The 25,565-nt window shown below is 49.8% G+C and overlaps 1 long non-coding RNA gene across 1 annotated transcript in view; it reads right to left on the reverse strand.

The window, feature by feature from the left end:
• Positions 1 to 464: 464 nt before the first annotated feature.
• The window catches only part of LOC116580172, a 40,440-nt gene continuing 15,339 nt past the window's right edge, over positions 465 to 25,565 (reverse strand). Inside the window, exon 3 of the long non-coding RNA XR_004281536.1 lies at positions 465 to 731. This is a non-coding gene — a long non-coding RNA (uncharacterized LOC116580172). The remainder of the gene's footprint in view (positions 732 to 25,565) is intronic.

The following is a 25,565-nucleotide window of genomic DNA, read 5'->3' on the forward strand; positions in this document are numbered from 1 at the left end:
TTCACGTGAGCTGCATGAGGTGATCGGAGGTCGTGGAGGGGGGTGGTCATACCCAGCTGCGGTGACTAAAGGCACAGCCCCCCCAACTCTGAATGCCCGCCAAAGCCACTCGAGCCTTCAGAGGTAGGGAACTCCCAAAGACAGCTGGGAGCTTTTGTGCCATGGGTCACCCCTGCCTTGCCCCTTGATCGTAAGGCATGAATGAGGCCTCAGTGGGCAGTGGCCACAGCAAGTCAGGGCCCCCCAGGGAGGCCGATGAAGTGCCCATTCCCGGCAGGCCTCAAGAGGCGGGAACATCCAATGGGAAGGGGTTCGGGTAGAAAGGGCTTTGTGACGATACTAACTTTCCTTCCTGTGGGAAAGCTGCCTGGCCCACAGCATGGCTTTGTGTTGTTCTACACACAGTAGGTATGTTGGATACGGACAGAATATCTAGTTATAATATTTATTATCATTCTCTCCAGCTCTGTCCCCCACTTCATGTGACACTTCATGTGACACTTCAGTCTGTCCTTGACTTCACGTCTGAAAGCGAGCTGCCGGAGGACACCCGACTCTCTGGTTTCAAATCCTGGAAACCAGTTCTCCCAGTTGAAGCCAGCTGGTGCCAGTCTTGGACATTCCAAGGTCTCTTTTCTGGAATGTTCATGGAAATAGAATCAGATGTTCTATGGTCTTTCACGTTCAGTTTCTCTTGCTCAGCATCTTGAATTTGAGATTCATCCTGATTGCTGTGTGGATCAAGAACTCATTCCCATTTTTTAATTTAAAATCAATATATAGTGTATTAGTTTCAGAGGTAGAGGCCAACGGTTCATCAGTTGCATGTAACACCCAGGGCTCATCACATCATGTGCCCTCCTTAATGCCCATCACCCTGTTACCCCATCTTCCCACCCACACACCCTCAAGCAACCCTCAGGTAGTTCCCTAGAGTTAAGACTCTCTTACGGTTTGGCCCCCTCTGGTTTCTGTTTCATTGCCAGATGGCGATCCACTACGTGGATGTTTGACAATTTTTTCTCCATCTTTTAACGGACACTTGGATTATTTCAGGGGTGGGGGGAGTGCTGTCATAAACAATGCTCCGAACATTCATTCTCAAGTCTGTGTGTGAGGGCTCGGTCTCAGCTTTGAACTGTGGTTCTGCTATTTGTGGGACAGCCCCACTGTCAATGACTGAGCTCGCCAGGGCTACGGGAGTCTGGATATTTCTACTCAACACAGGACTTCTCTAAGGGGCTGTCTTGGCCCCGGAACTCCTCGCTGATGCCTGGGACATCAGCACAGCTGCGTGTGGTCGGCTCCCCTGGTTCCTTTCCTACCACGGGTGTCCCCCGACCAGACTCCTCGCACAGCTCGCTCAGTCTCCACATCTGCTTTCTAGAGAACCCAGCCTGAGGCGCACATGCAAAGTGCTTGGAAGAGAACCCAGAGAACAGTAAGTGCACTGAAAGCATTGGTTTTTCACTGTGATTTTTATGCATTGAGGGGCACACAGATTCCAGGGCTGGGGGCCTGGGTTCGGTTTCAGGGCACGAGAGCCCCCTCTGAGGGGAGAGTTGGCAGTGCTGGGGCCTGCCCCACCAGGGCCTACCCATCAAGGGCTTTTCAGGGGCCCCCATGGCTCAGTCCTGAGGGAGGAAGGAGTGAGGAAGGAAGGGGTCAGAGGCCCAAGCAGGGAAAATGGGAGAGAATTCCCCATTCTCTTTGTTCTGAGCTCAGCTGCCACCCTGGAGCTCTTGTCACTGGGGGAGGCAAGAATCTTTAAAACAATCTGAGTTTCCATGATGAAATGGGGCTAGATAACCTTTATTACTGAACCGAGACAGCTCTTGGGACAAAAGGTGGCATCAAGCCCTTTTACTGCCAAAGAGGATCTGAAACAAAACAGCCCTGCATGGTGTTTCGTCCAAGGGGCATGGAAGAATTGGCTGTTACAGCAGCCTACGTGGACGGGGAGGAAAGAACAGACGTGGGGTGGGCTTGTGTCCGGGAGTCCTGACCCCTCCACCTGGGAGACATAGCACTTCGGCAGTTCAGAGTAGAGCCCCACCCCCTCTCTGAGTATTTCGGGCCCAACACCATTAGGTAGGACCAATCAACTAGGCAGGGGCTGAAGGGGAGCCTCGAGGAGACCCGGAGCAGAAGTTAGTGCCTGCCTAGGTGAAGGGGGCATCCACACGTGGGGGCAAGGGACAGGCATGGGGGAGGGTTACAGACAACAAGCAAGAGAGCAGATCAAGTGCGCCTGCGGGCTCAGTCATTAAGCATATTCCTCCGGCTCAGGTCGTGATCCCAGGCTCTTGGGATGAGTCCTGTGTCGGGCTCCCTGCTCTGCACGGAGGCTGTTTCTCCCTGTTTCCCTCTCTCTCACTCTCTCATAAATAATAAAATCTTAAAAACAAAACAAAACAAAAAAAACAGAGGGCCAATCAAGTATGCAAACGAATTCAGGATAATGGGAGCTGGGCTCCGACGGTCAGAGCAGGAAAGCCAAAGGAAGGGAGAGAGAAAGCTGGCAGGACACCGTGGCACCCTGGCTGGGACTGGAGGCTTCAGGGTAAACCAGAGGTTTTCTGCAGGTAGGCGGAGATACAGAAGTCAAGGCTAACATAAACGCGCACTAAGTGACCCAGAGTGAGCAGACCCTGGCCTCCAAGTACTAATAACCGCTCAAAGGTACCGGGGCTCTTTGAGGATATGGCTCCTTCTGAGGCCAGGGCAGCACAAGTTCAAAGTGAGCCTGAAACATCTTATTGCCCCAGAAAGTAAAGATGTCCGCAAGGAGAGATGGGACAGGATGCATGGACAGGACGCAGAAGCCAGATGAACTCTTCTGGACACCTACGGGATGATTAAACAACGCATATTCATTGCTAAGGGCTGATGTAACAAAGGACCCCCGACTGAGGGACTCCTGCAACAGAAACGGATTGTCTCCTGGTCCTAGAGTCCCAGATCAAGGTCTGCTGCTTCTGAGGCTTCGAGGGAGAATCCACTCCCTGCCTCGCTCTCAGCTGCTGGTGATGAACAGTCTTTGGTAAGAGCACCCCCTCAAGCTCTCCCTTGTTCTTCAAGTGACCTCCTCCCACAGGCCTGTCTGCGTCCAAATTTCCCCTTTTCAGTGGGACACTGAAAAGTGTCCCGGGTTGGTGTCCCAGGCACCACCCATGCCTAACGAATGACCCCCACACTCAGTCATACTGGGTTAGGGATCCACTCTAGCTCGGCATGACCTCATCATAAGTCATCCTGGCTGCGATGACGCTCTTTGCAAATAAAGTCCCATTCTGAGGCACAAGAGAGTTAGGGCTTCCACAGGCGAATGGAGGGCGGGGAGCAGAACACAATCCAGCCCTCAACAGATAGTCACAGATATAAGACACTGAGTAAAACAGGAAGCCACAAGTCCCTACTGTTACACAAATAAATACTGATTAATAAAATTAAAAAAGTAGGGATGCTGGGTGGCTCAGTCGGTTAAGCTGATGCCTTCAGCTCAGGTCATGATTCCAGAGTCCTGGGATCAAGTGCTTCATCAGGCTTCTTGCTCAGTGGGGATCCTGCTTCTCTCTCTGCCTCTGCCTGCCACTCTGCCTGCTTGTGCTCTGCCTTTCTCTCTCTTAACAAATAAATAAAATCTTTAAAATAAAATTAAATTAACAAAGTGAAAGTATGAAAAGAATAGGATAGTTACAGTCTCAGAATAGCTCCCTATGAATGATTAATTTATTACAAAGTGAGAAAGGGGAACTTTTAAAGAGGCGCCATCTCCAAAAACAATCACATCGAGGGTTGGGATTTCAATATATGAATTTGGAGGTGACATGATTTGAGCCGTAACAGCTCCCTTGTCACTGAGGACAGGAGCTCGGAGGCATTGCTTTCCAGCAAGTGGTTCCTGGAGGTCCCCAGTAGGACCACCCAGCCCACAGGAGACAGAAGTACCCTGCTCACAAGCACCCACAGGCCTGCCTCCCCCACTCACTTCCCCACCCAGTAGAGGCGCCTCCTGGGACTATACAACGAATTCAGCCAGCACTGGAAGCCTGGTCAGTGGAGCTGCTTCTGGGGGCCCCAAACTCGCACACTGTCCCAACTCCAGCCCAGGCCTGGGCGCCCAGCCACAGGCAAAGGAGGGGCCTGGTGTGAGGGTCCCTTGAGGCCCGGGAGGAGGGCACTGCCTATAGACAGACTCTTTCCCAGGGAATCTAGGATTGAAGCCAAGAAATTCTAGCTCAGCCTCTGAAGAAAGGCTCTGAAAAGCAGGCACTGGGGGTGGCCTCCTTTCTCTACGCTGGGCACTGAGATGCAGGGGAAGCAGATTTGCAGGAAAGGAGGAGAGAGGGGAGCAGAGAAATGCAGGGGTGAGGTAGATGGGGCTGTAATGAGGCTCTGACTCCGTGCTTTCTCTTCTGGCCTTCTCAAAACATGCACTGTGTCCTACGACATGATTTTTTTTTTTCTTTAAAGTGTCCCGGGTTGGTGTCCCAGGCACCACCCATGCCTAACGAATGACCCCCACACTCAGCAGCTTGAAACAACCATGATCCCGTCTCCCAGTCTTTAAGGGTCAGGAATTTAGGAAGGGCTCAGTGGGAGTGGCTCTGGTTCAGGGTCCTGCAGGTGGGCAAGATACTCGTTTATTGTGTAGGTCACATTTGGGGGCCACTCGTTTCACAGCGATAGGTAACAAACACACCTAGAAAGCAGCAGAGCTGAGCTCTGAGTCTGCGATCGGTGTCGTCTTCCTCAGAGAACACTGAAGTTCCAGCTCCGGGTAGGGCTGGGAAGACTTAGCGGGGTGGGTGGGTGTTGCAAGAGGGGATGGTTGTGGGGAATTTAATTTTATTTAATTCCTGAAAGGGGACGATAAAAGTTTTGTGAACCTGAGCCACAAAAACAAGACAGCTGGACACACAAGGGTGTAGAAGATGGTCTGATTCCTGTCTGTTTCTTTGGGAAAGCTTTTCAGTTTTAGTAGTAATGTGAGTGTTTGAGTTTTTTGGTAATTCTACCCAATTTTTAATTATGAAAAATTTCAAACCTACTGACAAGAGTAGTAAAATGAACATCTCTATCTCTTTACCTAAATTCACAATTAACATTTTGCGACATTTGCTTTAGCACCCTCCCAAATTCTCCTAATGCGTTTAGAGAAAAAGCACACAAGAGCTAAAAATACAGCTCAAATTCTTACAAACGTTAACGTAAGTATGAACCAGAACCCTGTCAGAGGTTAGTGACAGAGAGGCTGACCTTTTGTCCCTCCCAGTCACCACCCCCACCCACCCCTCCAAAGACAACTAGCACTGTGACTGTGACCCCATATTGATGAGACAAATCTGAAGTGAGACTGTTCGTCTATGGGGGAGGGTCAGACTCCCTAGAGAGTCAGGAAAAAGAAAGATCTTCAGGCCTCTCTCCAAGATGAAAATGCAGGCACACACCACATTTGGCACTCAATTTGAAAAGATGCCCAGCCTTGAGGTTTGTCTGGGCAAGAACACAGACAGGTGGAGCTGGGTGGAGGGGGTGGGGGGTTGCAGGGAGACCCTGGGCTCAGGCGGCTCTGCATGTGGGCCCCCGAGAGCAAGAGGCCAGGCCAGGCCAGGGATCCCTGTCCTCCTCCTTCCCCAGGAATCCAGCTCCTTCTCCAGCTCCCCTAGCGCAAGCGCCCAGATGAGACACCCTCTGCGTGAATGGTGGCTTTGTCTCTGGGACTCCAGTCAGTCAGCGCGGGCGGTGGTGGTGTCGGGAACAGCTGTGAGCAACACAAGGCGGCGTCTGTGACGACAAGAGATTGTGAGCTTTGTGAGCACACGAGGGATGTTTTTAAAATGTAGATTTTACTTTCATTCAGGTAGGATCAGGCCAACGGATCAGGAAATTGCCCTAAAGAAATCATTTGTTACTCACAGTTCCCAGGAAGAGCCACAGGAAAGAACATGGAGGGTGGGAGGAGTGGGGAATGAGAGAGGGTATTTACTGTGGGGTTTTTGTTTTCTTTTTTTTTCACAGGAGGAAATGGGCAGAGTAGGGTAAAGCAGGCTCGGTGGGTTTAAAATTGGCTAGTCTATGGGGTGCCTGGGTGGCTCAGTGGATTGAGCCACTGCCTTTGGCTCTGGTCATGATCTCAGGGTCCTGGGATCGAGTCCCGCATCGGGCTCTCTGCTCAGCTGGGAGCCTGCTTCCTCCTCTCTCTCTGCCTGCCTCTCGCCGACTTGTGATCTCTGTCTGTCAAATAAATAAATAAAATAAAATAAAAAAATTAAAATAAAATAAAATTGGCTAGTCTGAATCATTTCTGCAGGCTCGGGGGTGTGTCCCTAGTTGTCTGGTACCCAGGCCTGGGATGATTTAGGCAGGGAGGGTGGCTGAAAACAGGACAGCCCCCACCATAAGGAACTGGTCAAGGTTGATTAATTTGCATAGGAAAGGCGCACTCACAGGCAGGCTTTTTGCTATCTCTAGGAATCACTTAACCCTGGGAGATGGACCCCTCCAGGAGCAGCAAGGCCCCAGATGCTTCCTAATACTGAAAAATAAAGAAAGTGTCTCATCCAGTTCACGGGCCAAGAACTCTGCGAATTGCTCAGGAGGCAGGAAAGAGCTTATCTGATAAAGACGTGGGGACTACTGCCAGCCAAGTGACAAGTGAGGCTTATTTTTTTTTTTTTAAGATTTTATTTATTTGACAGAGAGAGATCACAAGTAGGCAGAGAGACAGGCAGAGAGAGAGGAAGGGAAGCAGGCTCCCTGCTGAGCAGAGAGCCCGATGTGGGACTCGATCCCAGGACCCTGGGATCATGACCTGAGCCGAAGGCAGCGGCTTAACCCACTGAGCCACCCAGGCGCCCAACAAGTGAGGCTTATTGATGCAGGGGCAAGGAAGTTCAAGTCCCCATCGGGAGTCTCCTCCAAAGGAAAGACACAAGGCTAGGAGATGGGAGCATGGCAGAAGGGAGGGGATATTGAAAGGACAGGGTGTTTTGACCAGCACAGAGAAAAGCAGGGCTGTGAGGACGGCGGTTTCATAAGGTCTGGGCCGTAAAGAGGACTCAGCGCCTCGTTTCCTTAGAAGCCACAACATTAGAATAAGTATATGAGACTGAGTCCAGAAACCCCTTATCAGAAGCTCTGAACCTCAGTTGGAAATCGAGGCTGTCTCTGTATTGATGGGGTTTGGGATATGTCCCCTCCAAACATGGCACTTTGGCACACCAAACATACTAAGCTGAAAGAATCTTAAGAAATGGCAGAAGCAGGAAGGTCACACTCACCGTTCTTCCCTGAAACAGGTCATAAAACTCCCACCTGAAAGGTCCCCTCCCAGGAGGAAAGAAGGCATTCTCGTCACCAGGGACAGGGATCTAGGGGCCGAGAAATCCGCATAAACAAAGCTTATTAATGAACGCAGGCCTTTCTTCCTGGCTGCTTCTGCGGACTCCGTCCCAACCTGCCACCATGAGGTTTTGTTTCACAGAGGCAAGTGAGGGTGGGACAGACTGGCTGCACCCAAGGGTCCGTCTAGACTGTGACAGTCGACACCGCTTTCATCCATCGCTCAGACTCTGAGTGCAGCAGCCACAGCTGCTGGGGAATTTGCCGAGCCCATGGATTAGCCAAGGTCCACACCCCTCGCCTGCAGAGTTTACCTAAAATTCATCCCAGCATAAAAGAGGTTTCTCCTTCCTTAATCTTTGTGTCCTTCTAAGGATTTTAAAGACATTTCAAAACAAAAACAAACAACAAAAACCCACAAAAAACGGTGTGATAAAGTCTGTCCTGAATTAGCAGTATTAGCAGTATTGTCCCAACATCGATTTCCTGGAGCAGATGTGCTTAATAGATCTACTCAGAAAAAAAAAAAAATTCTGATTTTAATGAGGTATTTAGTTGTATAAAATATGATCACTAAGGAAAGCTGGGTGTGATACAATAAAAACTAAATATCAGTCTTTGTTCTGGGTTCCTGATACACAAGTCCTAAAACCTTTGGGACTTTCCAGGGTGCTCGAGTGTCTCCTGAATGCCAGTGATGTGGCTGGCCAGAAAGACCAAGATGTGGTGAGATGGTCAGAGCTTTCGGCCCATCCTGCCCCACTCCAGACGTCGGTGGAGGAGAGGGGGTTGGAGGCTGACTTCATCACCAGTGGCCAATGGTTTACTCAATCATGCTTACATAATGCAACCTACCCAAAACCCCTAAATGCCGAGGCTCAGAGGGCTTCAGGGTCAGTGAACACACTGAGGTGCTAGAGGGTGGGGTACTCAGACGGGGCACGGAAGCTCTGTGCACCCCCCCCATACCTTACCCTCCGCATCTCTTCCATTTGGCTGTTCCTGAGTCATCTCCTTTATAATAAACCAGAAAAATGCAAGTTTAAGTGCTTCCCCGAGTTTTGTGAGCCATTCTAGCAAATTACTGAACCTGAAAGGGGACTGTGGAAACACCCCAACTTTGTAGCTAAGACAGACAGAAGTGTGGGTACGCTGGGGACTCAATGCTTAGGACTGGCATCTGAAGTGGGGGCAGTCTTGTGGGACGGAGCCCCTCACCGGTGGGGTCTGACACGAACTCTGGGTTCTTAGTGCCAGAGTTAGGTTGCAGGAGACTCAGCTAGTGGTGGAAAATCAGACAACTGGTTGTTGGTGTGAGAAAAGAAACCCAGACGCTTGCTGTCAGACCTGCTGGGAATAAAAACATCACACTGGGTTAAAGAAGTCCACAGGAACTCCTAGTCCTGTTTTTGTAACTCCTTTTGAGTCTTCACCTATTTCAATATGCAAAGTTACATTTTAAAAAAAAAAATGTGAAGGGTGTTTGGATTTAATTTTGCGTTTACAGAGAACATTTTTTTTTTTCAAAATCTGCAGAGCTTTTCAGAGGATGGGATTATGGTGTATGGTTGTGGCTCTCTTGCTCTAGTTTATAAACTTTGGCAAGACTTCGTGGCCCTTCCAGGCCATTTACCTAAGCACCTTTTCTTTCTAAAAAAAAAAAAGAAAAACCTAAAATTTATTTTCATGGTCCATTCGATGTGATTGAAATTTTATGACACTTGACGGATGCAAGCGCATTCCCAGAGGGGATGAAGGCAAGACAGGCTGGTCATTAGAAGTCACCTAAGACTTGGAAGCAGAAAGTCAGGAGCCAGGAGCCTACCTCCTCTGGGAGTGCAGAGGCACTGTTTGCAGGCCAGCTCAGTCTAAACTGGGATCATAAAAATGAACATTTATTGAGTGCTTACTGTATGCCAGGCACAGCTGTAAAAGCTTCATGGGATGAGTTTATTCAATCCTCACATGAACATTATGAAGAAGGTATTAGTATTATCCCATCAGACATGAAGAACCGAAGCCCAGAGAGGTTCAGTCACTTCCCAAGCTTGAAAAGCCAGTGTGTGGCAAGACAGGAATTTGAACCCTGGCCGTCCAGCACGATGTCTTTACTGCCCTTGCCGCAGAAGCAGAGCCTGACACAGGCCTGACTTCAAGGGGTAGTCACAAGATAGGGGCCCTAAAATGAAGGAAACCTTACTAAAATGGAGGCAGGAGGTTTGGGCAGGGGAAGCGCACCTGTGGTCAGCTGCAGACCCAATAGGAAGAGAGAAACTTGACCTTGCTCAGACCTTACCTTGCACATGGATACTACTCTGGCCTGAGGAAGGACCACGCTTTCCCCCTCTCCCAGGGAGAAGTCACCACACTGTGAACTTTCGCAGTTTACTGAGATGGACTTTAGTTCGCAACAAGCCTTCCCAACCGACTCTTTCTCTCCTTAAGAAAGCATGCCTCCTCCCCTTTGTTCCCTGGACTTCCCAATCATTCGTCCAAGATTCCAATTTTCTTTTATTCCCGAATAAACCCATCTTTTGTTGGTAAATTGGCAGAAGTTTGACTTTTAATGTTGACGGCCCTTCAGAGGACATCGCCAGCCTTCACTGCCAGCAAAGCTGATTCTGGGAGTTTCCGTGTCCCTCTGTTTGCCCAGAGTCTCTGTTTCCCTGGAAACAATCTCTGAGGGAGCTTCGTGCAGGAGTTCACCTGGAAGTGCTCCTGGCCTGTGGAGAGCAAAGCTGATCTGCCCCAGGAAAGACAGTGAGGCCTCTGTCACCTCTGAGCCCACCCCTGCTCTCTGGGGAGCGCTGAGGTTGGGCTGGTCCAAACTGAAGCAAAGGGGTTATTCCGTGTTCCAAAAAAGACCAAGTCCTAACTCCCAGGACCTGTGAACGTGACCTTATTTGGAAATAGATTATTTGCTGGTGGCAAGTAAGATGAGGTCAGTAGGCGGGCCCAGATCCAATATGACTGTGTCTTTATGAAAAGGGGAAATTTGGACCCAGAGCTCATCAGACAAATAGGGAAGGTGAAGTGAAGACACTCAGAGAATGCCATCTACGAGGCAAGGAGCTCCTGAGGCTACTAGAGGCCCAGCAAGTGGCCTTGGAACAGACTGTCCCTCCCGGCCCTCAGAGGGAACCAACCCTCTGAAGCCTGGGCTTCAGGCTTCTGGACTCCAGAACTGGGAAGAAATGCATTTCCATGGCTCAAGCTTCCAGCTGGTGGCCCGGCGCTGCAGGGTGGCCAGGAAAGCAATGCAGGGGTTGGCCTCTGGGCCCCGCAGGGATTGCTGGCTGGCCACCTGGGAGGGGTGGGACAGCAGCAGTTCCCTCTGGAAGCTGGTGCTTTCCAGGGAGGGAGCCAGCAGAGCGTGCTGGGCAGCGGGGGGGGGGGGGGAGGACCCCACCAAGCCCGCAGAGGCATTCTGGGGGGAAGCACACGGTACTCACCTGCAGCAGCGGGGCCACAACCAGTCCTGTGACCTACAGGAAGTACCTGTGTGGGATCTTCCCGCTGTCACCCCTCTCTTTAAGAAGCACTAGGATATCACAGAAGCAAAGGTCACAAATCCACGGTCCAAAGCCGGCAACATAAAGAAGCCAAACCAGCGAGTCCCCGACTGCAGAGCCCGTCATGTTGCAGACTATCCCACACTTGGGAGTAGCTCCCTGCTACTTTTCCATAAAATACAAGGCCTGCCGGCTCCAGCGTCCATTTCCACACTACTGAGAGAGACTAAGCCAGAAGACACATTTCAGTCTCCTCTTAGGTCTGCTTCAAGGAGAGCACAGCACAAATAGGACGACAGAACACAAAGGCCTGCCCGAAGCGATCACTACACACACTGCGGTCTGTTTGGGAGACAGCATTCTATGCAGGATGGGAACGAACACCCTGCGGGGGAAACCATATGAAGTGTGGCTTGTGTGGATCAGAATCTGAACACAAGCAGCTTCATGGGGTTCAACAACGCAATTCAACAATGCAACCGTATGAATGAGTCTTGCCAACGTGTTGGTGGGCACACGGAGTCAGACCCGGGAGGGCACAATGGAGGACCCACGTGTCTATAAGGTCAAGAACAGGCGGAGCAAACCTGTGCCCTAGGAGTCGGGATGGCGGTTCCCTTTGAGGGGTAGTGACTGGGAGGGGGCACACAGGGCTGGGAATGGAGCAAATGTTTTGACTTGGATCCAGGTCCTGGTTAAACCAATGTCTGTTGTTTGCAAAAATTTGTCAAGCTTTACACTTATAATGGGTACATATTTCTGCATCTATATTATGCCCCATAGATGTCACTGAACACCATGGGTTAGGGCGGAGAGGCACAGAGAGGGTGGGTTTTGGGGTGTCGCAGTCAGTGTCATGGCAGGAAACAGATGGCCTGCAGACTATCTGGAAAGCAGGTAATGGTTTGAGGAGCTGTGGGCAGGGGTACGGAAACCGGTCATGGATTTCGTGGCTCACAGGGACTAACAACAGCTAAGAAGCGTGAAGGAGCAGGCGCGGGGTTGCCAGGACCCAGAATGAGCCAGAACCGAGGCTGGGGGTAGAGGACAGGCCGCCCCACGGGAGCTGTGACCTTCCGCAGTGGAGCACAGCCAGCCCAGGCGACCAAGACACAATATTCTCCCTCCAGACTCTCAAAGATGCTTCCACGGTGGTGCCCAACCAGAAACCAGAGGGCAAAGACCTCGCTGACGCAGCACAGAGGGGGCAGCCCTCAGGACAGAGGACATGGAGGGCACCCGAGGAAGACCACCTTGCTGGCTGCCAGGCAGGGACATGGACTAGCGTGGCCAGTCTTGCTGTTTTTCAATGGAACTTGGAAATCTGGACTTTGACACGCCATCTTTGCTTTTGTAAATGCTGGCAACTCATTGGAAATATTTTTCAAGCACTGTCTGACCCCAGGGAAGTTGTGTCTGGGAGCTGCTGATTTGACATCTCCAAACCAACATCCAGAGGGGAATCCAGAGCACCTGCTGGTAAGGCAGCCCCTTCAAAGGGCCAGGTGTGTTGGGGGGCATGGTAGTGAGGACACGGGGGTGGGGGATCTATCCTTTCATTAGCAGGTATAATAGCACCAAGAGGCACAAAATGAGTGGAAACTATGTGTAATTCTCTTTCTCGGTAAAGGCATCGTGAACCTCCCAGCACCCAGAATCCCTTCTTTGGGTCCACAATGGCCCTCCTCCCAGTGACACACTTGGCACCTCGGAAGGTACAAAGATGGCTAAGATCCAGTCCCACCCTAAGGACTCTCACAGCCGAGTGGGGTCAGTGGTAAGAAACCTGGCACCCAGAACACGCTCAGGAGAGCTGGAACAGGTGTGAAAACCACAGAGGACTTGGGAGCACAGCGGAGGCGCCCACCCGCCCAGGGCTGAAGCAAGTCTTCAAGGTGGAAGTCACAGCCAAGGGAGTATGGCCCAGAGGGGAAAGAACAGAATCTCTGTGAAAGAAATGCAGAAAGTGTGGACAATGTGGTGCACAAAGTACAGGGGTGACGTGGCCCAAGAGAGGATGGTGTCATGTTACAGAAGCAAGATGGGGAAAAACAGACCTGATTCCAATTCAGGAGCAAAGATGAGCCACTGAAGGGTTTTAAATAGAAAAACAGGACAGTCAGTTCTGCATTTTGGCAGGGTCAAGTCAGACCTCATCATGGAGATCCACGTGATCCTGTCCCTCCAAAGTGGCCCTGACACTGACCCTGTGACCCCTCTGCTCCCTCCAGCAGGATGGCCCCCCTCCCATGGCCAGTCCCCACCCGCTCCTGCCAGCTGAAAGGCAAGGGACACTGCATGGTTAGACGGTGAATGAACGCACAAAGGAACGAATGAAGACCCACTTTCTGCACGGAGCCACCCCCAGGAATCCCAAAGCACCAGTTCCCCTCCCTTAGGGCCCTGACAGCACGGGCCTTGTCTCCTTTACTGGACCATAAATTTCCCAAATACAAACACTGGGCCTCACACGATGGCCCCCAGCAGAGGGAATGGACTTTTATTAAATTTCTTCTCAGTACTGGGAACTTCATGTGCCTTGAATCATCTCACAACAGAGTACGAGTCGTCATCAAAATACCCTGGAGGAAGAAGCAGGAGTTTATGCGCAAAGCGACTGGCCCACAGCCAAGACTGCGAGAGGGCAGAGTGGAGAGGCGAGCCCAGAACTCGGAAGTGTGAGCCACCAAGGAACAGGTGTGCCTTCTGTCGGCCCGGGTTACCTGGCAAGGCAGCTTTGCAGCTTGCGTCTTGACAGTGTGAAAAATACGCCTTAATGAGAGTATTAACAAAACCGGTGGAGAGCCAGCAACAGGGCGCCCAGGAGCGCTTGGAGGAGAGGTTGTTGGGGTTGGGGGGTGACGGGAGGGAGTGATCACCAGGGGAAGAACGGACTGCCATCGCGGAAGGCAAGGAAGATTTGGATGGGGCTTCAAGCGGCACGGAAGGACTGGGACAGCCAGTCAGACCTGTGCATTCCACAGCTTAGCGAGCACCTACTGTGCGCCGGGCCCTGTGCTGGGTGCTGGGCTATGGCAGGGAACAAGACAGTGCTCCCAGGGGGCTGACCCTGCAAGGAAGTAAATGACAGGTACACGAGCCGGCAGTCAGTGCCGTGCAGGAAAAGCAGGGAAGGGAGATGACAAGTGTCATCCCCAGAGGACCCTCCAGGGAGGAGACACTCACGCAGGGACTGAAGGAGGTGAGAGAAGGAGCTGAGCGTCCAGACAGTCAGGAGGAGAGTACAGCCAGGCAGCATAGGGGGCAGCCGGGCAGGAATAGGACTCGCACCTGCCCCCAGAGGGGCCATGATGCAGGTGTGGAGAACCAAAGAGCAAAGAAGGTGTGCCCGGACCCAGTGAGGACAGAGGGGAAGTGAGCACAGAAAGCTAACCCAGAGGGAGGGGGTGGCATGGGGGCATGGCGAGGACCCGGATCTTACCCTGCTGGCCATAGAACAGAGAAAGGACAAGGTGTGACTTGGGTTTTCATGGGATCCCTGTAGCTGTGAGTGGGGGAAGACAAAGACCAGGGCAGGAGCAGGGAGACAGGGAGATGAGACTGCCACGACCCAGATCACTGGTGGCCGTGCTCGGACCAGGGCATTCCTAATTACTTGAAACGACGACGACGGCAGTCACCTCCATCAGCAGGGTAATGGAGGGCTCCTGGGTGGCTCAGTTGGTTAAGTGTCTGCCTTCAGCTCAGGTCATGATCCCAGCTCAGGTCTTGGGATCAAGTCCCACGTAGGGCTCCCTACTTGGGGGGGGGGGGGGGTTCTGCTTCTCTCTCTGCTTCTGCCCCTGCCCCCGCTTGTATGCACATGCTCTCTTTCTAATAAACAAAAATCTTAAAAACAAACAAACAAACAAACGAGGGGACTGGATAAACAAGCTGTGGGGTATTCGTACAGGGAATCACCAAATTACCACACAGTGAGAACAGGGAAAGAGCTGTTGATGACGCAACAATGTGGAGAAAGCTCACAGTAATTATGCTGAGTAAAAGCAGCCAGACAAAAGCAAAGAGCACCCGCTGTGCAATTTCGTTTATACAGAAGATGGGAAAATGCAAACTAGAGTGACAGAAAGCGACCAGTGGTTGCCTGGGGATGGGCAGGGGCGGGGGACAGGGAAAGCCATGGGAGATTCTGGAGAAATTCTGGAGGGAGAGTTGATGGAATCTTTGACAGACTGGATGGGAGTGTGAGAAGAGTTGCGGATGGCCCTATAGGAGCCAAGGGCAGGTGGCCCTAAAACTTGCCACTTCGGCACAATTTTTAAAATTTTTTATGTATTTTTTTAAGATCTTATTTACCCAACAGAGAGATAGCACAATATTTAATTTACTTGAGGGCGCCTGGGTGGCTCAGTAATTAAGCATCTGCCTTCCACTCAGGTCACGATCCCAGGGTCCTGGGCTTGAGCCCCGCCTAGGCTCCTTGCTCAGCAGCAAGCCTGCTTCTCCCTCTCCCACTCCCCCTGCGTGTGTTCCTTCTCTCGCTGTGTCTCTGTCAAATAAATAAATAAAATCTTAAAAAGGAAGAGAGGGGTAGAGAGGGCGAAGGAGACTCCCTGCTGAGCAGGGAGTCCAGCTCTGGGTTCAACCCCAGGACCCCAAGATCATGACCTGAGCCAAAGTCAGATGCTTAGCCAACTGAGCCACCCAGGTGCCCCTTGATTTTATTTAATTTTGGGGAGAGGGCAGAGGGAGAGGAAGGGAGAGAATCCTAAGCAGGCAACACGGGGCTCAATCTCATGACCCTGAGATCATGATGTGAGCCAAAGTCAGGAGTCAGACGCTTAACTGACTGAGCCACTCAGGCACCCCGGCACATTGATTCTAAAGTTACTTAAGAGTTGGCTGGTGCATGAAGGACAGATACTCAGACCCTCCTCTGTCCCCTAAAAGCAGGACATAAATTCCCATATAGGGAAAGGTGCCTTCCCTATACCAAGAGGTAAAGAGACATCCTTAGTATCACCAGATACAGGAAATTCAGGACCAAGATGGCCATTTAAATCCTTATTACTTTTTATTAATCTACGGCTCCAGTGCAAATTATGTTTATAGAATTCCTTACTAACTGAAGCTCCCGAAGTTAAGCTTTCTTTGTCCTGTCAATTTTTCACAGATTTACTGTCTCTTTGTCCTAAAAAAATATAAAAACTGTGCCTTGGACATTTCTTCAGGTCTCAATTTCATCACTGGGCTTCTGTGGCTCATAATTAAAACACTGGTTTTTTTTTTTTATCTCCTGTGAACCCGTCTCACGTCAATTTAATTCTTAGTCCAGCTGGAAGATCTTGAGGGTAGAGAATTTCTCCCTCCCTTCAACCCCAACATGTGGGGAGGGCTGAGGGTGACGGGGGGAAATGGGGGAGATGGGCGTCACCACAGAGGCGCACAGAGTGAAGGTGACAATGTGGAATCCCCATGTGAGGCCTGCAGCAGACTGTGCGTCTGCACATGGCAACTTGCAGGAGGCAGGTGAACGGACGGTTCTGGGTCTCAGAAGGGAGGTGGGTATGAGAGAAGAGAGTTCGGGGAAACATGGAGCAGAAGGCAGCTGTATACTGTAAAAAAAATTTGCGTATACGCGGACGCCCGCAGCTCAAGGCCGTGTTGTTGGGGATCAACTGTAGTTCTCTGAAGGGCAAGTGAAAAGCCCTCATTTATTATGCTCGTCAGTCCCTGCGCGGTGCATACTCCCACCACGCCGATTTCAAGCTCTGAATGGCCTGTTCATTAGAGGAAAAGCTGACGGCTCCCCAAGCTAGGAGGAGCAGGCTCCGGTAGCCTCTGGAAGGGGCAGAGTCTGAACAACCCTGACAATGAAAGTTTGGCAAGCACCCAGGGCAAGTTCACCATTCAGCCTTCACGATAGGCTCTCCTCCCCTCAAAGGACAAAATGAAGCCTGAGTGGTGCTTTGCTCAAGGCCACAGCCGCCAACCAGCAAGTGGAGAGTCTGGGACTCAAACCCAGACAGACGGACACAGTGCAGAGCTCAGTGGTTCCAGGAACGAACAGTTTCATCAGGCTTTTACTCCGGCGTCCATGACATCACCAACATTTCCTAACACTGTTTAATTCCTCGAGGAGCCCCAGATTTTAATGGCAGAGTGACTATTCCAGGCAGGACAGTCAGGACAAGAGACACTGGCAAAAGGGAAGGGTGGAGTGGAAGGTGAGCGAGGTCACAGCGGGTGTCTCTCCAGAGGCCTCCAGGTGGGAAAACTCTGACCTTCCTGGGTTAGGACGCCTCCAGCACATCACAGGCCCTGCTGAAACAAAGGACTGCACCTGTGCTCACTAGGGATTCAGTCAGATGAACCCGAAGGCATCCATCTCCCACCAAGTGGCCCAAATTGTGAGTCTCAGAGAACCTGAGGGCTATGAGGAGCCATGTTCTGGCCTCTGGGGAGAAAGCCAGTCTATAAGAGACAAGTATGAATCCAGGGCACAGAGGCAATGGGAGAGAGAGAAAAAAAAAAAAAAATTCCTGTAGCAGTTTGAGCCTCTCGTTCTGGGTGTCCCTGAGGCACAGCCCTATTCCTAGCTTGAAATTCCCTTTTATCTAATTTATCAGTTTCAGCTTGATATTCCCTTATATCTAATTTATCAGTTTCCTTAAACTACCTCAAGGTGACATCCTGCCCCGGGGACCCAAAAGAATCTCAAGGCCACACACCTGCCTTGACAAGATGCCCCCTGCATTTCTCTTCCCTGCCAGAGTGTGTGGTCATGACTAGATTCAGCTATAAATAATAGAAAACCCCACAATCAAATACCCTACACAACACGGACGTTTAATTTCCTTTTCCATAAATGGAGTCTGGAGGTGGAGTGCCCAGGGCTAATGTGGCACTTCATAATCATGGGGAACCAGCCTCCTTTCATATTATTGCTGTCATCTTCAGTCCTTAACTTATGACCCAAGATGACCCCTGGAGCTCCAGTCATCACATCTACATTCCAGTCAGTAGTGAAAAGGAAGAAGGGATTAGAAAAACTTTTTTTAAGGGCAATTCCTGGAAGTCCCATATAACACTTTTACTCCTATTGGTCAAAATGTAGTCACATGGCCACAGTTCGCTCAGGGGAACAGAGACAAAGTAATTTTTTGCTGGGTTCCAACCTGTCCATTTACAAAGCAAGGTCTGTAGTACCAAGGAAGAAAAGGGCCTGGATATCAAGGGAATCGCTTCCAAAATCTTATTCCTTCTACAGAGGTGGAGTGCATCCTAAACCTTCAGGCCCTCTAAATTGAGAATTTTCCCAACAGACATTTGGAGAACCGATTCCACCAAAAAGAAATCAACACTGGGCCAGCGGATGCAGCTCACCTGGGGCAGGTGGTGGCCTGGGGAGCTAGCACAAGGCCAAGGATCTCCTGCTAGGTCCCTCTCTCCTGTCTTGTTAATCTAGTTAGAGGCCAGCCTTCTCTCTTCTCAAGACAGAAAGCATCCCAGTCCGACCCAGGCAAGGTCCCTTGCTGACTGGCTGGGAGCAGACCCTAATCCATAACCCAAGTGGCCCATTGACCGCCACGGTGAAGGTTTACCAGCAATCCCCAAAATAAACACCTCCACCACCAGGAGGCGCCACTTACACAGAACCCACCCAGTGGGGTTCAGCAAAGCAGTGGCCTCCTGGTGCACAGAGTCAGGTGGGGAGAAGCAGGGGCATAAGAGCTAGATCGAGAACGTGTATCCACGCATCAGCTTCCAGAGAAGAGCTCGGTTAGGTGGCACAGGATGGGGTGACCGAATAACAAAAGCTTGATACCGTTCCAGCCAGAACAGGGTCGGAGGCAAGCAACAGGAAGCATCTGGTGGCATGTGGAGGAGGGACTGGAGATGCCGGGAGAGGAGGATGAGCTGGCGGCCTCTCTGAGCCTCTGGGAGAAGAGGAGGTACCCTGACCCAGGCAGCACCTCCAGAACTACCAGAACTAACTAGTCCCTTGGCCACGTTTGTTCGGGCTCTAGTCAGTTCTCTAGTGGGGAGGAATTGCCGGGGGAGAGCAGAAAGCATCAGGTGTCTTTTGGACACCTAGAGGAGAGGGGAAGGGTACTCTCAGCAAAGGGAAGACCAGGGACAAAGGCGTGGCTGTCCCGTTCTCACGGTATCCTTGAACCATCAGGCAGGCGCCGGGCTAGAAGGACTGCCTTTTGGGAGGCACGTGGTTGAATTTCAAAAACACCGTGCCGCTGAGTGAAAGGAGCGTTCACAAGGGGCAAGAGCGCATTCAGGCGAAGGCACTGATAGATACTGAGGGAGGCCAATCTCATCTTTTTAAAAAGGCAGGTCAGTACTTGCCTGGGGTGTGCGCGCTAACTTCAAAGAGGCACAAAGGAATACTCTGGGGTCACAAAAATATTCTGGAGCTTGTCTATTGTGGTGGTTACACGGGCCAAAATAGACCATAATTTAACACTTAAAAGGGTACATTTTAATGGATGTAAATTACACAATAAAGTTGATTTTTAAAGTGTATGGAAGGATGTCGCGGCCAGCGCGACAAGAGGGAACAGGGTTGAAGGACAGGAGAATGAAGAAAGGGAAAAAGAGAGTGTGGGGAGCAGGAGGGACACAGGCGAACGTGTCAAGCAAGCGCCAAAGTTTGTTTTGCAGAGTTCTGATTTATACCACACAGTAAGAGAATCGCCTTCTGTACATCTAGTTTCTATTTTGGCCTGAGAGTAGCTGGCCATGCAGAGATACCAGACAGCCTTGACCTTCGTGGTTTGGACCCTTAGGCCATAACTCAATATTCTCAAAACACAGGAGCCTTATTAGCTTAGTCTTGAGACAGCAGCTGCAATGGCAACAAGCCAAACCTTACAATGTTCTCATAACAATCCAGGGAAACACGGTGGCACTCTAGCTCGCCACCCGTGAAAGTCCTCGGTTGAAGAGGTTCCCAAGAACTGTTGCTCTATTGGGTTAACCCCTTCTAGGCACGAGGCTCCCAACAGAGGGACACCTGGGTGGCTCAGTTGGTTAAGCGGCTGCCTTCCGCTCAGGTCATGATCCCAGCATCCTGAGATCAAGTTCCACATTGGGCTCCTTGCTCAGCAGGGAGCCTGCTCCTCTCTCTGTCTCTGCCTGCCACTCTGCCTGTGCTCGCTCACTCTCTCACTCTCTTTCTCTCTGATAAATAAATAAAATCTTTTTTAAAATAAATAAATAAAGTGTATGGAGATCCTGCCCGCCCCGCCAGAGATTATGATCTGGTTGCTCAGGGGTGTAGCCTGGCCACTGGAATTCTGATCAGCTTTCCAAGTGTTTCCAATGTGCTGGAAGCAGCAATCCTGCAGATGCACCCCGCACACGTGCGTCATAATCACGAGGAGTTGGTTCATGGAGATTTCTGACTTCCATCCCCAGAGGTTTTGATGCTGTGGGTCTCGGGGTGGGGCTGAAACAAGCTCCCCTGGTGATTCTTGAATGAAGAATTTGAGCACCACTGATTTAGACTGTGCCCGACCCCACTGGGAGGGAAAGCCAGGAGCGGAGAAGAGCGCAGAGCTAGGCATTGCTATGTGCCCCTGAGCCAGACTCCAAAGCACTCTGATCCTGCTTTACTGTGCACATTTTAGAACCCGCCACAGTCCACAACAGTGGCCACTAGCTAGTGGTCGTGTATGGCTAGTGGGCACTTGAAATGCAGGTGGTCTGCTCTGAGATGTGCTGCAAGTACAATTTGGGATTTGGGATGAAAAATGATTGTTTGAAAAAAATTCTAAAGCATCTCAGTAGTTTTTTTATATTGAATATATGCTGAAATGACAATGTATTGGATACACTGGGTTAAATAAATTATTTAATTTTACCTGTTTCTTTCACTTTTTATTCCCAAATTTATTTAACTATGAAACTATTTTTTTTTCCATTGGGGAACTCATATTCTATAGAATTCCACTGAAGCACAGAGGATAAATGTGTATTTTAGTTCTAAAATGCTATGATTCTTTAACTGGTAGATTTCTGAAGAAAGATCTTCAGAGAAATATTTTCTTGCCAACGAGGCCTTCCTCATCCTTCCCCTAAGCAAGCTCTCCTCTTCCTGAGCACCCACTTGCCATGACACCAGGATTCAGCCATGCGCCCGTCTCTGGGATGGTCAGACTCTGCTGACTGCTTGCATAGTGCACAGATGTTCAAAGTCCCCTCCATCAGGGCCTAGCACGATGACCCACAGTTACCAAGTACTACTCGCACCTAAACCTATTCCAAAAACTGGTCTCCTTACTGCCATCTTTACTTTCATGTCTGTACTTTATTTATTTATTTTTACTTGATCTGCTAGATCTCTCCCCATCAAAGTTTGGTAGAGGACCCCTCCTCTACCAACCTTCCCTGGCAGTTCCAGTCTACTCTGACCTTTCTACCAGCTCAGTTCTTCCCACGTTAGAATCGTCTGTGGCACTTCTGCCCCCAGGTGCACAAACCTAGGGCCACCCCAGTAAGATACTGACTTAGTGGGTCTGGGAAGGAGCCTCGCTACCCGCAGGTTCACAAAGGTCCGCTAAGGATTCTGGGACACCAGGAGCAGCAGGTATTTCTCTCACCTTCTATACCAGTCAAGTAAGTGTGTGCTCAGTGCTTCCTGGGGGCCCTTGCCTGGGGGCCTTGGGGAGCACAGAACGCAACAGCACCCTCACTCTTGGGAGCTGTGGAGGCGTGCCCTCAATGAAACGTGATGAGCACCACAAACACAGTAGGAGCGCAGTGCTTGGGGAGCGGAGGCAGGCGGTGGATCATTATCAAAGCCAAGGTGGAGGAAGTTGAGGGAGGCCCTGAAGAAGTGGATTTTGCCTGCTCCGTAATTAAGGTACTGTGGCTGTGGCCACATACAGAGTATACGCCTCCGTATACCCTGGCACAAAATCAGAATGGAAAGGTCAGCAGAGGTCAGGATACAAAGGACTTCAAATACCAGGCTAAAAATGTCACCGTTTTCCTCTTGACAAAAGAAAATAAGGAACATAGTTGTCGTTTTCCAGCATTGATTCACAGGATAGAAATCTCTGACTATGAATTTCTATGAGCATTTTTTATTACTAACAGTGTGTCACATACCCTAACTGTAACCCCAGCCCTACCCTTAAGCTCCGAAATCCTAACCCTCTAGAGAGGTCTTTGAACTGCAGCGTATCAAGTACATATACTCAACCTCCACTAGGTCTGAGAAAATGGCTTCCTCAACACAATTTTAAAAAGGAGAGAGGGGCACCTGGGTGGCTCAGTGGTTTAAGTCCCTGCCTTCTGCTGAGGTCATGATCTCAAGGTCCTGGAATCAAGTCCCGCATCGGGCTCTCTGCTCACTGGGAAGCTTGCTTCCCACCACCCCTATACCTGCCTCTCTGCCTACTTGTGATCTCTGTCAAATAAATAAATAAAATCTTAAAAAAAATAAAAGGAGAGAGAGAAGAAGGCTAGTTATTCTGAAGAAGACCCCAAATATTTAAGAATTGGAAATATTTCTGAAAATGGTGCGACAGTAGAGATAAAAACACAAGAACTGAATACATATTTAAAAAGTATTTAGAGGGGTGCCGGGGTGGCTCAGTTGGTTAAGCGGCCGACTCTTGATTTCAGTCAGGTCCCGCTCTCAACGTGAGGTCTGCTCCTCTTCCTCTGCCCTTCCCCTCCACCCACCCCCGGTCACACTTATTCTCTCTAAAATAAATAAAAACATTTTAAAAAATACAGTAAAATAATAAAAAGTATTTAAAGCCCCAAATCCCTTCCTTGCTTCGGCTGGGTGGATAGAAGCCTTGCCCATAAAATCACCCCAGCAGAGACTGAGGACTTGTTCACTGGAAAGGTCTCAAACTGCAGAAAGCCAGGCAAATGCCCTAACCCTAGTCCTTACCCCAAACCCCTAAGTCCTAACCTTAACTTTCTGGAGAGGTCTGTGAACTGCAGGATCCCAGACACATACTCTCACCCTCATCCTGACTCTAACCCTGGGGAAAAAAAAAAAAAAAAGATTTGGCATATATATATGCAATGGAATCTAAGTCAGCCTTTAAAAAGAATGAAATCTTGGGGCGCCTGGGTGGCTCAGTGGCTTAAAGCCTCTGCCTTCGGCTCAGGTCCTGATCCCGGGGTCCTTGGATCGAGCCCCGCATCGGACTCTCTGCTCAGGGGGAGCCTGCTTCCTCCTCTCTCTCTGCCTGCCTCTCTGCCTACTTGTGATCTCTGTCTGTCAAATAAATAAATAAAATCTTTAAAAAAAAAATAAAAAGAATGTAATCTTGCCAATTGCAATGATGTACATGGAGCTAGAGAGCCTGAGGCTGGGGAAGGGAGGCTGTGAGCCGGGCCTGGAGGACGGGAGCTGCCTCAGATGCGGCAGAGCCGGAAGGCTGGTGGAGGCTATTGAGGAGCCTCAGCAAGACCCTCTCCTCCCTGCCTTAGACGCTGGACGAGCCCCAGGGCTCGGGGAAAGCATTCTCCTCCCTTTTACAATTCATCTTTGTCCAGAGCCCCCCAGTACTGGCTATTTGTCCTGTTATTAGTGAAATGATGCTTTACTGCTCCCCTCTAATGTATCACGCCCTTGCACATATGCGCGTGCGCGTGCACACACCCACATGCCAAGAGACCTGAATGATGATGTTGTCAGGGATACAGGACTTAATCCGTGCCTCAGGAAACTCATCATCGCAGGACCAGAAGAAGTGAAGCTGGCTTGGAGTGAGCGTGCCTTACAAGGGTTTGGCTTTGGACTCTCTCCTCCAAGTGGGACTCGTGTTCTTTTTTTTTTTTCTTTTTCTTAACTTATTCAAATTTCACCAATTTTTCCATTAATGTCCTTCTTCTGTTGCAGGACCCCATCCAGGATCCCAGGTCGCATTTAGTTTTCATGCCTCCTGAGTCTCCTTTGTGACAAGTTCTCAGTCCTACCTTATTTTTTTCATGGTCATGATCATTTTAAGAAACACGGGGTATTTTGTAGACTATCCCTCCATTTGGGTTTGTTTTTCTCACAATTAGACTGGGGTTCTGGGTTTGGGGGTGGGGAGAATACCATCAGGTGAAGTGGTTCTTCTCCTCCTCCCCCTCCTTTTTCTTCTCCTCCTCCCCTTTGTCCCCCAACACCCCCTACCCCTTCTCCTCCTCCTCTTTCCCTCCTCCGCCTTCTTCTTGAAGTATCCTTCTTATCATATTACTCCAGGGCCTAGCATAATATTCACATGACATCACTAGCCAGGTTGAACTTGCTCCATTGGTTGAGCTATCTGACTCTAACGAAAGAGAATGACTCATTAGATGTTGCATCTGTTGCATGCTGTTTTCCTACTTGATTAATCCCTGCCCCAAATTATCTATGGGTTTGATGATGATTTGTTATGATTTCTGCAAATGTAACTTAGCTATTTCCTGGAGTACCAGGAAGGGTTGATTTCAACTTCATCCGACCTTGGCTGGACGATAAAGACAAGCTACATATATGTCTGTTCCTTGTCTTTTTTCTTTAAATAATTTTTAAAACTTTTAATGTTTTTTTTAAAAAGCTCATGAAATAAAATTTACCATCTTAACCATTTTAAAGGTACAGCTCAGCAGTGTCTTCACATCGTTGTGCAACAGATCAGGGCTCATGTTCTTTCAGCGACACACCCAAATTTTTTGCAGTTATGTGGACAGATATGTTTCATTTCATCATTGTTTTTGCTGTCATCTGCATTGAGGAAAGTGGCCTATTAGTGTGTAATTTTGTGGGTGGTGTTGTTTACAAACTGAGTTGAGCTTATTTCAGTCGTTTTAAAGTCAAATATTGAGTAAATAAATAGAAGTGCAGATGGGGTGTGACTATGGAAGGAATTGGGATGTGGTATAAGAAAGTCTGAGGTTTGGGAAACGCAGACTGCTAAATCCCCTCCTCCCCCCAGGGCATCCCCTACCCATCCTCAGTTTCCACTAGATCCCAAACCACACGCTCTCAAAAAAACTCTTGTTTTTCACCTTTCTTTCCATCAGAGTTCCTTCAGAAGCATGTAACTAAATCCCAAATCAAACTTCCATGAAGATTGATGGGAATCTATAGCCTCAGATGACACAAAAGCTGAAAGATTAGACCATCTTCAGGCACCACGGGATCTAGCTGCTTAAATGATGTCATCAGAAATCTCTTTATCTATTCTCTATGCTTTCTTCTGTGTTGGCTTCCTTCTAGGCAGCCTTTGTAGCCATGGTGGAAAGAAGGCCACAGCTGCTCCACCTTTAGGTCCCTCCAGCTTTGCAAGGCAGACAGAAAGAAAATACTTTACTCCCCAGAGTTCCAGTAGAAGTCCTCTGTTTAATTTTCCTGGGCCTGTGTGGGTGGTGCGCCCAACTATCACAGAAGCACGGGGTTGAAATGCTCTTATTGGCTAGGTTTGGGTCACGTGCCCAACCCTCCCCCAATCACTGTGATTGGAAGAATAAATACTCTGATTAGCCAGACCCAGGCCTCCTCTCCCTGGAACCATGGGAAAGCTGGTTTCTCAAAGCAAAATCCAGATGCTGTTACCCCAATAAAAGAGGCAGCAAGCTAGATAAGCTGGAACCCCAGACTCCTCATCCACAGATGGTTATTAATCGTGTTGCAGATATTTGCTTATCACCCACTGGTAGTCCTGTGGTCTGGTTAGTCACCCCAGCAAGGCCTCATAAAAGTCATAACAAAAGGTAGTGTGGGTAATGCTA

This window comes from Mustela erminea, chromosome 19 (genome assembly GCF_009829155.1).
Source record: "Mustela erminea isolate mMusErm1 chromosome 19, mMusErm1.Pri, whole genome shotgun sequence".
Classification (NCBI taxonomy): domain Eukaryota; kingdom Metazoa; phylum Chordata; class Mammalia; order Carnivora; family Mustelidae; genus Mustela; species Mustela erminea.